We start from the raw sequence: 13,148 nt of genomic DNA, 5'->3' as shown, positions 1-13,148 counted from the left end.
AAACACTCGCTATAGCGAATTGTCGCTTTACCGGAGGCGGAGCAAATAATAGCCAATATACCTGTTGCAAACAGATATACAGGAACAGGAGTGGTGCGGCGACAGATAAACATCTATCCGATAAACGTAAGCATAAATCCAGACGAAAGGCGATGTTTTTTTGCATCACTAAATCTCCTTACTAAAATAACGACTAACTATTCAAACAATTTATAAGCACCGCACTGAATAAAAATCACGCAAAGCATTGTTTCGTCAATCATTATATAATATAGAACGACAGTTTACCACATAAATTTGAGACTGAGCACTCCATTAACTTCACTTCTAACAGATCGCTAGCAATTACAGAGGTTAAGGAGTCTTGATGAAAGTCTTCCGGCGGTGAAACCCTCGCTATGGCGAGAGCCAACACCGAAAGGATCTCGTAAAAACGAATTTTTTAACACGCTTATTAAAGGGTCAATTGATGGTGCATCGGCTATCTCTCGTTAAAGCGGGGGTGTCGCTATAGCCCGTACTCGCTTTAACGAGGTTCCACTGTAATTAATTGTAGCAGGCGTAACTTGGTATAAATCCACAATCATAGGAATAGAAGGAGTAATAGACAATAATAGTGGGAATAGCAAAGTTATCATTCTTTCTATTCCTACTCATAATCTGATTAACATAAATTTGCAATGCCTTAAAAAAATTAGAAAATATTATAGTTTTCCAAGTATGAATTTATTCAAATCATTATTCATTAGCCTCTTGAAAAAATGCTATCAATAGCCAAATATAATTTCATCAATAAAACTTAAAATGAAGTAAGCCTACGACTATGGTATTCACTTTTTCTTTCCTGGATATAGACAGTTACTTATACCACTTATTTTATAAGAGCGCGACCCGGGTTTCAATGAGTAATCATCATCATCAGGCGCTAATTTTAATTTGTTTATCTTGTTGTTACCTAGTTACTTGATGAATTTTAAAACGGACGCCAGAATAGGTGAAAAGGATGGGTAGAGGTATTCATTTATAAGGGTACTATCTTGATTTTCAATAATTTTTAAAAATTTTAACTGTTCCCTAGAATCCAGTTCTCGGCGGTCATTGCAAAAATTTAAAATATTCATTTTAAAATCGCTTCTGTGGCAGTTACATATTAAGTGCTTAGCAAAATTACTCTTTTCATTTTTATTATGTTTGTAAGCACTTAAATGTTCTTTTTTCCTGATTTCAAAACTTCTTCCTGTCTGTCCCACGTATACACCATTGCAATCGCTGCATTTCAAAGAATATACTCCACATCTATCCAATCGGTCTATATGGTCCTTGCATTTAACGATCAGTCTCCTTAAGGTGGAATGAGGTTTAAAAATAAATAAATAAGCGCTCTTATAAAATAAGTGGTATAAGTAACTGTCTATATCCAGGAAATAATGGAATACCACAAAGTTAAACAAGAATTAGTGAATTTTTATGGTACAGGCATCCCCCGAGTTATGTATGCCTCGACTTACGCAAATCCGTACTTACGTAAGTGATAACCGTACTTCAAGTTATTACGTTAATTTTCATATTCGAGCGCGTTGAAGTAGATATTCGCTCGTATACCCAATGGCAGAAAAAAAATTCGAATATTTATAGAGTTTTTTACGCGATCGGTCAACTCGGTGAATAATACTATGCATTTTGATTGGCAATGCTTGAGATGCAACTCGCCGACTATTACAATGTTATTGATTTTGTATCTAATAACGTAAGAATACGCGGAAGAGTTCATGAATATCGCAGTGAATTGAATGGAACTCCACCGAAAATGTACCGCGCATTTCTCCGCTGAGAATTCACCCCACCGATCGAAATCTCTGAAGCGTTAACGCAGAATTTTCGACTTACGTAAATTTCGACTTACGCAGAGTATGCCGGAACGCATCCCTTACGTAACTCGGGGGATGCCTGTATTCACCTTAGTTCCGCCGACAGTTGCTCGGAGCAATCACCACCTAATCTATTTATCTCCTCGTAGAACATACGCAGGTCTTCATCAAACTCCCTTCTGGAGCTAATCGCATGCACCACGCTCCTCCATGCTCTGTATACAAACGTTTAATTTATTAGTACTGTATCCGTAAACCCCGAATTTTGGGTAAAAATGCACTTGTTCAAAATATAAAGATATAGCTGGGGGAAAACACTGCAGGTTGACGAGCGCAGTCAAACAATAGATACAACGCACCCAAATTTTCATGCATAATGAAAGCAATTGTGCATTGCGATATGCCTGTGCCCTTACCGATGTCGCGCATTTTGATTCGTGTAGCACTTAAAATCCTACCGTGGATTTTGTCAATTTGATGGGATAGACACTTCCACAGTGCATACAACAGCAATGTTCATTTTTGTGGACGTACGGCATTGTTTCAACTTATTTACCCAATAGGGTGGTTTCCTATTATTTTTTTATTGCCTTAATCGAAAGATTATTAATCCTGGAGTACGTATTTCACGCTTTTACATTTTTAAATGACAATATCTATTTTTCGCGATTAAATGAAAAGTGAAAATTTTCAAGCGTGCCAAAACGCGACGCTTAAGTATGAATGCAGGGAAATATCTCCGTACGTCGTATTTCTGGTTCCACCTCCCGCCCGGTGAGGTGACCTTGAGGAGAGGCTTAGCGCTGATACGTCGCAGGCTGCCAGCGGGTAGCTGAGTACCTTGCTGAATGGTAGCGCTTGGCTTAAAAAAGGTTTATTAATACCTTATCAAACGAAGAAAACTTTCCGACCTTAGCCAGTTTTAGTAGGTGATTATTAAAACATGTTTCCCTGAGCTCTGTGCCTCATGCATGCATTGGTAACCTCAGACGATGTATAACTCCTATCCTCTCGTGTAGAAACTAGGTCCCTGTGACGTCACGTGGAGTGGAATCGCATGGGCGCCAATCTGGCCTTTTTCAAATGAGGATAAAATTTGACCCTTGCCATTCGTCTAAACCGGTATTTCAAAAACCAAATAATTTGTGTATTATGAATACACTAATGGTGGGTAACGAATCGCAATCAATGCCTTTCGTTTTCTTTGATGAAGGAAACTACCCTATTGTAAACAGTTTCAAACACAGGAGCAGGTCTTCCATAACCTTCATTAAAGTTAGCTTTCATATCTTTCGGCGTTAACCCTTCCAAAAACAAATGTTTGATCACCACACAAAACTCAATTTTATCCATCTTCATAAACAAACGAAAGTTCTTCACTATAATTTGCAAAAGCTACGAAACTCCGGGATGGGAGCATGTGAAACTTAAACAGCTGTATAGTCAAGAGTGCTACTTTATAGTCAACATTAATTTTTGACACTAAGAGACCAATTTCTTGGAGATTCTATTCAATGGCTTATAGAACAACACTCATATTTAATTTTTAGCAATTGTTTCCTTTTAATAATTATTTCGTGTTTATCAATTTTTTTATAGTTTATTATTTGGTTAATATAACCTTTAAAAAATTTTTCTGTAGCAATGCACATGTTATTGCGGGGCATAATGCAGATTTCCCAGTTTTGGAAACTGTGGAATTCAGACCCTGCCGGGCACGATTCTCTGTCCAGATGCACCCGGAAAGTGTTGAGAAATATGACTTTGGTAGACCTTCAGCCATGATTACTCCGTTTCGAATACTGTATTGTGACTGGGTCGGAATTTCAAAATGAAAAGAAGACTTCGATGACTTCCAACCATTTATTTCGTCCGTACAACATATTTCGATCCACAGCGGTCATTATAAAGTACTCACGACAAATTTGAATACTAAGCAAACATATACTTGCGTACAACTCTCAGGGCAAGGCATCTACTACAAGGCATCTAGTGGTGTTGAAACATATGTTCAATGACACCATCCTGGATTTCATTGTCAAAGTCCGGTACAGTTTGTCCTTTTTCGCTATACTTGCGTGCTTAATTCGTTCAATGGTATCAGGCTCAACTATGGGGAAGTTAATACTCGAAAACGAAAAGAAGACTTCGTTCACATATAAGACTTCGTGAACATATATTTCCACAGTAAATGCCTAGCCCTGGGAGTTGTACCTAAGTACGGTAGAACCTCGCACATGAAACTTTCTGCAGAAAACCAAAAAAGTTTCACAAGTGAGGAAGTTTCATATGCGAGGTTTTTCGGTATTTAGCATGAAATCCTTTCCAATAGGGGCTGGTTTGTTTCCAGGATGCAATTACTCATTTGGAGGCAAGAAACTGAAGCCTAATAATCTTATTTACTCACAAGCAACACCACCGATGATGTGTTACTTTAAGAGAAACATAATTTTACATTCCTGAATAACATTACCCACGGTTGAACGTCTAGCATATCTGGTACATACCCTCAAGGAGCTAACACACAGGAGACATTTCGAAATGGTTTTCAGAGATGGCTGTATCCCTGCTTGAGAGTAGTGAGGACGGAACTTCCAGTGCAACACACTGTCCAGCAGATGGGACGTTAAGCCTTGGTTAAGGCTAATTTTACAACCTGGCTAATTCCAACACAGGGTTTCTATGCTCACTCCCTTACCTCATGGAAAATGACCCCAGCAGTCAGTTTCCTCCCTCTAAATACCATGCCATATGGAGCACCCGGCAGTGGCGTAGTTATTGTTGGGGGATGAGGGGATAGATCCCTCTCCAAAGCCTCAGAGAAAAAAAAATTAAAACAAAAGTCTAGCTGTGATAAACAGCAACTGCATCTACTTTAAGTTTACAGGCATGCCTTTTTAAAAATTTTACGGGAATCCCCGTTGCCTCGGGGGGGCCGTAGCTGCCCCCAGGTACTACCACCACCCCCAAAGTATATTCCTAGTTACGCCACTGGTACCCAGGATATTCTGCGACTAAGACTTTTCCGGTGCTTAGATCACTTCTTTTGAGTGAGCATTTGAAATAATCGCGTAACTGCTGTCAAAGATGAATGAACAAACTAGGTTAAGAGCCCGGAAAAATCTCCCCTCTCTATAATGTTAACGCACTAAAAAGGAATTTTCCCCATGAAATATTAGCAATAGAGGATTGAATCTACCAGGTAAAGCTTCTCTGTCGGCATTTTTCTGCGAATTCAGCGCCGGAAACTTAAGACTCACAAGCCGTGTGACTTGTCTTCACGTAATATTTTGCTTCCCCGTATCTGATAACAGCACCGGACATTTTTTTATTTCAAAACAATGGTTATAAATCATTCCTGAGTCGAAAGGAACTGCCTTATCTTTCGCGTTTTTGAATTTGACTTTAATGATTACATTACTACTGACAACACCAGTTATTCTCCGAGGGCATTCGTACTAACTCTCGTTCAGTTAAAAAATAAATGCTTGCCATCAGGCAGACTCAAGCTAATAGCTACTCAAGGTCAAACTATAATTTCATTTAAACCCACGGATACAAGTTGGGTCAGTTTTGATCTGCGCACCACGTAAGCAACTTACCCCGGCTCAATTCGCCCCGCGGATGAGGGATTAGCCCGTGGAATGAGACCAGGCATGCTGTTTTTCACCATCTGAATCACCATCGACTTGCGTCCATTCTATAAATTAATATCTAATAAACAGCATCGCTCATTATTAAAACTTATTAGTCTTCATTGACATATCTATGTAATGAGCAGATACTAAACCCGCTCCTGTGACTAAAATCGTCGTGCATACCGCAATCTTCTCGTAGAGCAGTTGTATAAGTGAGGTATTTTATCTCATTGGACTAGAAAAATGTGTTTCGTAACCAAGGTCGTCGTATAAGTGAAGAGTCTCACAACTGAGATTGGAAATACATGGGTTTATATGGGGTTATTCACCGCACCAAAACAAATCGGCGTGTAAGTGAGGTCATCGTATATCGTATAACCGAGGTTCTACTGTATATGTTTGCTTAATATTCAATTTTGTTGTAGTTGACAATGACATCTATGGATGGAAAGATGTCGCATGGAAAAAATAAATCAGTGGAAGTGAACTAAGTCTTCTTTTCATTTTCAAATATTTACTTCCACATAGTTGAGCATGATACCTTATTGGGTCAGAATACTGATGAATATTAATCCGGTGTCCCACGGTCAAACTTGTATACAAATTTTTTAATCTAATTGTGATACAACGCAAGCCCACCATCACCCACAGTCAAATTTGAATCCAACTAGCTTTTGGTCCAATCTTTTGTATTGTGGATTCCCACCCCATCCCATTTTAGGATAATATTAGTGCGATAATGCCCATATGAGTACACCAAATTAAATTTATATACCATTATTCAAGAAATTTTCAAAGTTTTTTACGTTTATTTGCATTTTAGTACCGATGATTGTATAAAAAATGTGAGTATTTGATCTATGTTGCTTACCTCGACAATTTAAGACATGACTGGTGCAGAATCGGCTGAAAAAAAAAACCATTTAAATCACGAAATTTATCGCCGAAATACAGTAAAACTTTGATTTTACACAGTTGGAGGGACCGAAATATGGGCAAAGTGTAAAATCAAGAGTTGGTATTGAGGAGGAGTATAGTTTTCAGGATAACACTTGCTCATTATTTTTAGAACGCTGTTGTATATGTACTTCTGATTTAAAGCCAGAACTGTACACACTGTTGTATACTTCTGATTTAAAGCCAGAACCGGAACTAGAAAAAGTCTCATATGTGAGATTTTACACTAAATGAGCATGAAATCCTTTTCAATCGTGTCAAATATGCATTTCCCAGATTCAATTACTCATTTGGAGGCAAGAAAATGAAGCCTAAATAACATGGTTGAATTGCTAGCATTTCTGGCACTAAGATTACTTTGTTACCCAGGAGAAATTTTGGAATGCTGATACTAAATGCTTGCAGAGAAGCTAATTTTCGAAAATATTCTCATTAAAAGCAGTTTTCAGGAAATCTGTTAAACCACCTGAAAACAAACAAAGGTTGGAGATGGAAGAAATCAGATGTCTGAATATAGTCATCCAAATTAACCCCATTAACATGGAGCAAAATTTTTCTAATACATCACAAAGGCTTTACACCCTGTGGGCCTGGGTTCAAGTCCTGGCAGTAACAGAAACTTATCAGAGATGGCCCTATCCCTATTTCAGTGTAATGTGGAGGGCACTTCCAGTGCACCACTCTGTCCAGCAGATGGGACGTTGAGACCTGGTCCCTTTGGAGCCTATCATTACAACCTGGCTAATGCCAACATAGGGTTCCTATCCCCCAACCCCTACTTCATGGCGCTAATGACCCCAGCTGTCGGTAATCTCCTTCCAAATAGCATATCATAGATAATACGGAGCACACAGGACCCGGAAATTCAGATTTTTCTGTTTTTTAGATCACTTTTTTTAAGTGAGCTATTTAAATAACCGCGCAACTGCCGTCATGCCGCCAGTGATGATTTAAAAAATGAGTCCGGAACAACTTTCCCTCTTTATAATTTTTATACATTAAAAAAACCATTTTCCCATGAAATTTTAGCATTAGTAGATCGAATCTACCGGGTATAGCTTCTCTGTCGGCATTCTTCCGCGAATTCAGCGCCGGGACCTTTGACTCACCAGCCGTGTGACTCATCTTCACGTAATATTTTGCTTCCCCATATCTGATAAAAACACCAGACATTTTTTGTATTTCGATTTAATGGTGCTAAGCCATTCCTGAGTTTAAAGGGACTGCCTTATCATTCACGTCTTGAATTTGACTTCAATGATTACATGACGATTGAAGACACGAATTATTCTCTGAGGGCATTAACTTCCCGTTCAGTTAAATAGAAACGCTTGCCACCCAGCGGAGTTAAGCTAATAGCTATTCAAGTTCCAACCATGTTTCATTTAAACCCACTGACAATGATGTACAAGTTGAGCCAGTTCTGATAAGTGCGCCGCGCAAGCAACTTTCCCTCGCCTCCAATCATCCCACAGATGTGGGGTTAGCCCGCAGAATGAAACAACACATGCTGCTTTTACGATCGGTTTGAATCACTATCGACTTGCGTCCATACTAGAAGTATGACTATCTTTTTTGGATCACCTTGGAAGCCAAAATTTTGGCACGGGAGGATTTTTAATGGCTCATTTCGCTGTGATATTTCGCTGGGGCGACGGAAACCATAGCATTGACAAAATTCTAGAAAACCTTCCGTTTCGCTGTAATGTTAACATCTCCGGCGATCATCTGTCACAATCAAAATTAGTTACGCATACACGGCGATTGCCGTATCTTTTAGGTTTCGATATCCTTCTACGGAAAATTTGAACTAAGAGCGATATTCGCGTTCGTAAAGGAAGCTGAAATATTACTGAGAGGGCGCAGGGGGAAGCAATAATTAGATTTGCGATGTTTTTAGTTTCACGCTCAACAGCACGACTTCATTTCAACCGTACCTGTGTTAATTTTTGCAACTCATTGAGACGAATAAATAACCTAACTTCATATTGCTCCAGTCGTGATTTTCAAAACAAGTCGAAAGACAACTGCGTAAATCAAGATAAGCGGCCTCTTTGGGGCTGGGGTTATGCTGCGCAAAATCGAAAAACTGCGTAAAATCAAGAAAAGATGTAAAATCGAAGTTTCACCATTGCAATTCCCTATGCTTTCCGGCCGGACTTGAGTGTCGCTGCGTAAAACGAGACTTGATGTAAAATCAAAGTGCGTAAAATCAAAGTTTTACTGTAGAGCAAAATGAAGCAACGTGCTGCGGGTTGCCTAGTCTCCCCCTGGTGCCACCGTAGGATGTAAACCTACAGGAACAAAATTTTTTCTCTGTTTATTTGGTACCTCGGGCTATATTTTGAAATATGTCGAACTTTGTATTTCGAAAAAAGTTGTTTGATGACCGTCCCTAGTGTACAAGGTGCCTTGTTCTTGCAGAAAAACATGCATTGGTGATACTTGTCATTCAATGAAGGTACGAATATGAGAGGACCGAAGGGCCACAAAGAATACGCAATTCCAGCGGTCGGCCATATCGGAGCATGCCTTAAAACCGGGACATGACATTAAATTTGACAAAGCCAGGATAATGGTAAAAGAAGGCAGATATTATCCCAGACTAATCCGAGAAGCAATTGAAATAGCCCGGACCGACCCTTTTAATAGTAATATTAATTAAATGCCTTTGTTTGGGCGAGGTTGAGACTAAAAAGTCCCCTCTTCCACCTAACCCCCCCATAACGCCAATGCAAGCTCATTAAAAAATGGTAGACAAACGTTTACAATACAAAGAATACACAATATGCACTGTTTGTGAAATGTTAAAAATATAAGCAACTATATGTGAAAATTTTGTGTAAAAAAGATTTCTTTTTGTGGGGAAAAACATGAGGATAAGGGTGTAATATCCTTCAGCAAAAAAATCAACTGCAGGAAAACGCCCACACAGGAAGGGGGGCGTGAAAAACCTGCGAAACCTTTAATAGGGATGATGGCAACCACTTGGATGCCAATTGGAGAAGACTACTCAAAAGGACCAATGAGAGAGCAGCAGCCACAACTGACGGGAATTATGAGCCCCTATATGAGCCCCTGATAAAAAACGTGGACCTGCATCTTCGACCTGAAGACGCTAGCAGAAGCGCTAGTGAAACTGATGTCATCAAGAAACGACCAGACGTGGTAGCACCGGAAGAACGGAGATTTTGGGATCACATTTAATTTCATAGTTCTACGTTTATTACAAATTACGAGTGTTATGCACCCGCTCCCATGAGGGCTTCCCCCGCTCTTTTCAATGCAGGTCCACAGAGGGATAGGCGCATTTCTAATTTTAAAATGTAGAAAAAAAAGGCAGGATCTTATGTACAAATTTAATTGGAATGCTCATGTACAAAATGAGGTCAGAAGACCTCTTTAAACACAACATTGGAAGTAATTACACTATCCTTTGTTAAACGCGCATGATGACTCATACTTAGGTATCAACAGGAGGCTTGAATGTGGAATCAGCCGCATTTAGATAAAAGTTATTTAAAGAATGGGAGATATTGTTGAATATATACAAATGTATCAGTTTGTGCACCGTTAACGTCAGGAATATTTACAGTTTTTTTGTTTATTTTTAACTATTGAAAAACCAATTTTAGGAAATACACCCATGTCTCGTATAGCGCATTTTCGATTAGCGCAATTTCGATATAGCGCAAATTTGTTCCTCGGGGAAACATTGCAACGCAGTGTAGCCTAATCCAAAATCTTAAACGATTTTTTTTGTTTTTTTTTATTATTTAAAAACCAACTTTAGGAAACAATAGCAATATTTAGGAAGTAAGATATGCCGTCGCATGTTCTCTGATAAATTCTGCGCATTTTGGTACCTCATTTGTATAGTTTGGTTGCGTATAAGTTGAGAAAAAGGTATCTATACAGTAGAAATAATATAGAAGATCATTTCACTACCTACCATTTGAAGGAGAACAACAAAAATTAATAGAGAACAAGGGTACAATACTCAGAAAATTAATCAAAGTTGAAAGGGTTAAAATGCTAGTTTTCCTCCCTCTTTTCGCTTAAACTGTACTTGATTCATATAATTGCATCAACAAATGAATCATATGTCCCCCGGCTCGACATTATCACTCGTTCTAGATCCACTCTGCCAGTACGTAAGAGGAAGGAGGGAAAAGTGACTAAGTAGTGTTCGCAAATAAAGAAAAGCACGACGCTTCTTGTGGCAGGGAGGTGGGGGGGAGGCAGCGTTTCAGCATGAGGGAATCAATATACGACAAAGTGGTTGCACATTTTGTTCATGTTCACGTATGATAACGTTGTAGTGCTCGCCCCCTCCTTTAGTGAAGGGAGTCGAACGCTAACATTGCCCTGTGGGTTCTTGACTCTGGGTGCCAGAAGTCGTAATAAAAATGCAAGGGTTCATTCTTAGAAGATAGCGAGAGAAACGACACTTTACCTTCAAGGAGAGATATCGGGCTCGTGGGACGGTCGGCTCTCGGACAGACGGGAGTGGTAAGGACTGCTATTCGCTGTGACGGCTGCGCGACTGCTGGCGTACCCGTCCCTCACTTAGGAGTTCGAAGGTGCAATCCGGCAGTTTAGTCGTGGCGTGAGGGGCGCGGGGTTTCCCGGGTTGGCAAGCTGCACGGCGGAGAGTACGGAACTCACAGAGATGGCGCCTCACGGAAAAGCTGGCAGCAGGACACTTCAGAGATGGCACTTCCTGACCCCACACACACCAATTCACCCCATACCACTCTGACTGCTGCCAATTCCATAGAGTTAATATATCTATATTTTGGATCCCGTTAAGGCATCACCCCTCCTCTCGGTGACCAAGAGGAGTGCACCCTCCCTCTGTTTTAATTTAGAACCAGAGCGCCCGTTGTCACCGAAATGGTGATATAGTTCCGTTTTCTCCTAGTCATAGCTTGTCTACCGATTTCTATTGATGGTCTTCAGCCGCTTTTACTGCCCCCAGCCATTCCTTCCCACGTCCCGTCTTGCCCCATGTCCTCCTTTTCTCAATCGGCCGCAAATATATCATGCCCTCCTTTCTCAATATATTTGTGGCCACTACAACGTTTTATCCGGGTCAAAAAAATCAACATTCAAAATAACTAAAATAAGCCCCTCTAAGCACGGATATCCGACGTTGCACGAACCTGAAAATTCATGCCAATTTTATTTCCCTGACCCCTCGTCTTTTATTACCTCACCTAGCGGTAAGGGACTCCAGTCATGTACTGAATAAGCGTGTGTTAGAGGCGCACCCCTATTTTGAGCATCGAAGCTATAAAGCAAATAAGTGTTGCGGCATTTTTTTATCCTATCGTGCGGTGTTGCAGACGTATGCCTGGAATTTCGACAGCTATCGAAATTTCTTCTTCCAATAGAATTGAAAGAGGAAATTTTGATAACTGCGGCGGTAACAGCGGCATATGAGGGAGTAGTAGGGTTCCGGTCCTCTTTTTGCACATGCCGTTGCTCTACGATGCACGGATATCCGACGTTGCACGAACCTAAAAATTTATGCTAATTTTATTTCCCTGACCCCTCGTCTTTTATTACCTAACTTAGTGGTAAGGGACCACGGTCGTGCAATTGTGTATCCAGTCAGTATCCGAAATAAATATTTGTGCTTTTCTAAAGAACTGTAAACTAAGAATTGAATTCTTTGTCTTTTACCACTCTTAGCGGTAATGGTCACGCAATTGTTTATCCAGTAAGTTTTCGAAAAACAATTTGTTCTTTTCTAAAAAAACACCAACCAAGAATTGAATTCTTTGTCTTTTGAGATGCATTTGAAATTTTTAAACAAAATTCTACAATAAATATTAACATACATCTCGAGCTCTGTATAAACATCAACAAAGATTTTTGCTGCATTAAATGCTTTAATATTGATCTTAGAACTCCGTTTAAAATTTGACATTGCTCAGAAAGAAAGAGGAGTTTAATTTAAAGTCAGCAATTAAGGTGAGAGCAACAATTATCCATGTGTTAAATACATTTCAGCAATGCATAAGCTGACCGCTAACTAATGCCGCAGGTATGGTCAGAAACCCGGAATGGAGGGAGCACAACTACTCTTGAAGTCCAAGATAGTGCTGAGTCCCAGTGGGGAGGGGTCAAAAGGTTCTGCGAGACCCTTCTTAACAAATGTCCACCAAAAATGCTCCGTACCACGAGAAAGAAGAGTCTCTTGGGGCTAAGTACAGCAGTCATGCTAAGACAAAAACTCCACCGTCTCGAAAGGGTTAGGGCTTGTAGGAGAGTTTTTTCTATTCCATCGACCAGAATGAACCCTGATCATACATGCACATCCACTCACCGACCGTCTTGCCGTCGCCTAGTTGCCTGATGGAGATGATTAATTGGAGGAGGAGCTGCGGAGCCGACCCAAATATGATCCACTGGAACAACTCTTCCTCGTTATGCACCATCGACACGAAGGAATGCACATTAATCGACGATATTTTACCCCAACTGAAAAGAGTAAAAAAACTTCTACTGTATTCCGTAAAACATTCATATTCAATCTCATGCCAACCTGCCATTTCAATTTCCACGATTTTTAGTCCAAAATTTTAATACTTCCCAGAATTAATGCTAATAACACATCAGTGGTATTAAGGGATTTTCGGAGAAATACAGTAGTACAGAATTAATTTCTATAAACTTG

At 39.9% G+C, this 13,148-nt stretch overlaps 1 protein-coding gene across 2 annotated transcripts in view; it reads right to left on the bottom strand.

Moving 5' to 3' along the window:
* The window catches only part of LOC124172899, a 96,212-nt gene that overhangs the window by 53,762 nt on the left and 29,302 nt on the right, over positions 1-13,148 (bottom strand). For both annotated transcript variants that reach the window (XM_046552403.1, XM_046552404.1), the window contains one exon: positions 12,798-12,952. The gene's annotated coding sequence lies outside the window, so the exon portion shown is untranslated. The remainder of the gene's footprint in view (positions 1-12,797; positions 12,953-13,148) is intronic.

Source organism: Ischnura elegans, assembly GCF_921293095.1.
Source record: "Ischnura elegans chromosome 13 unlocalized genomic scaffold, ioIscEleg1.1 SUPER_13_unloc_3, whole genome shotgun sequence".
Lineage (NCBI taxonomy): Eukaryota > Metazoa > Arthropoda > Insecta > Odonata > Coenagrionidae > Ischnura > Ischnura elegans.
This window is presented reverse-complemented; position numbering and strand designations above follow the sequence as displayed.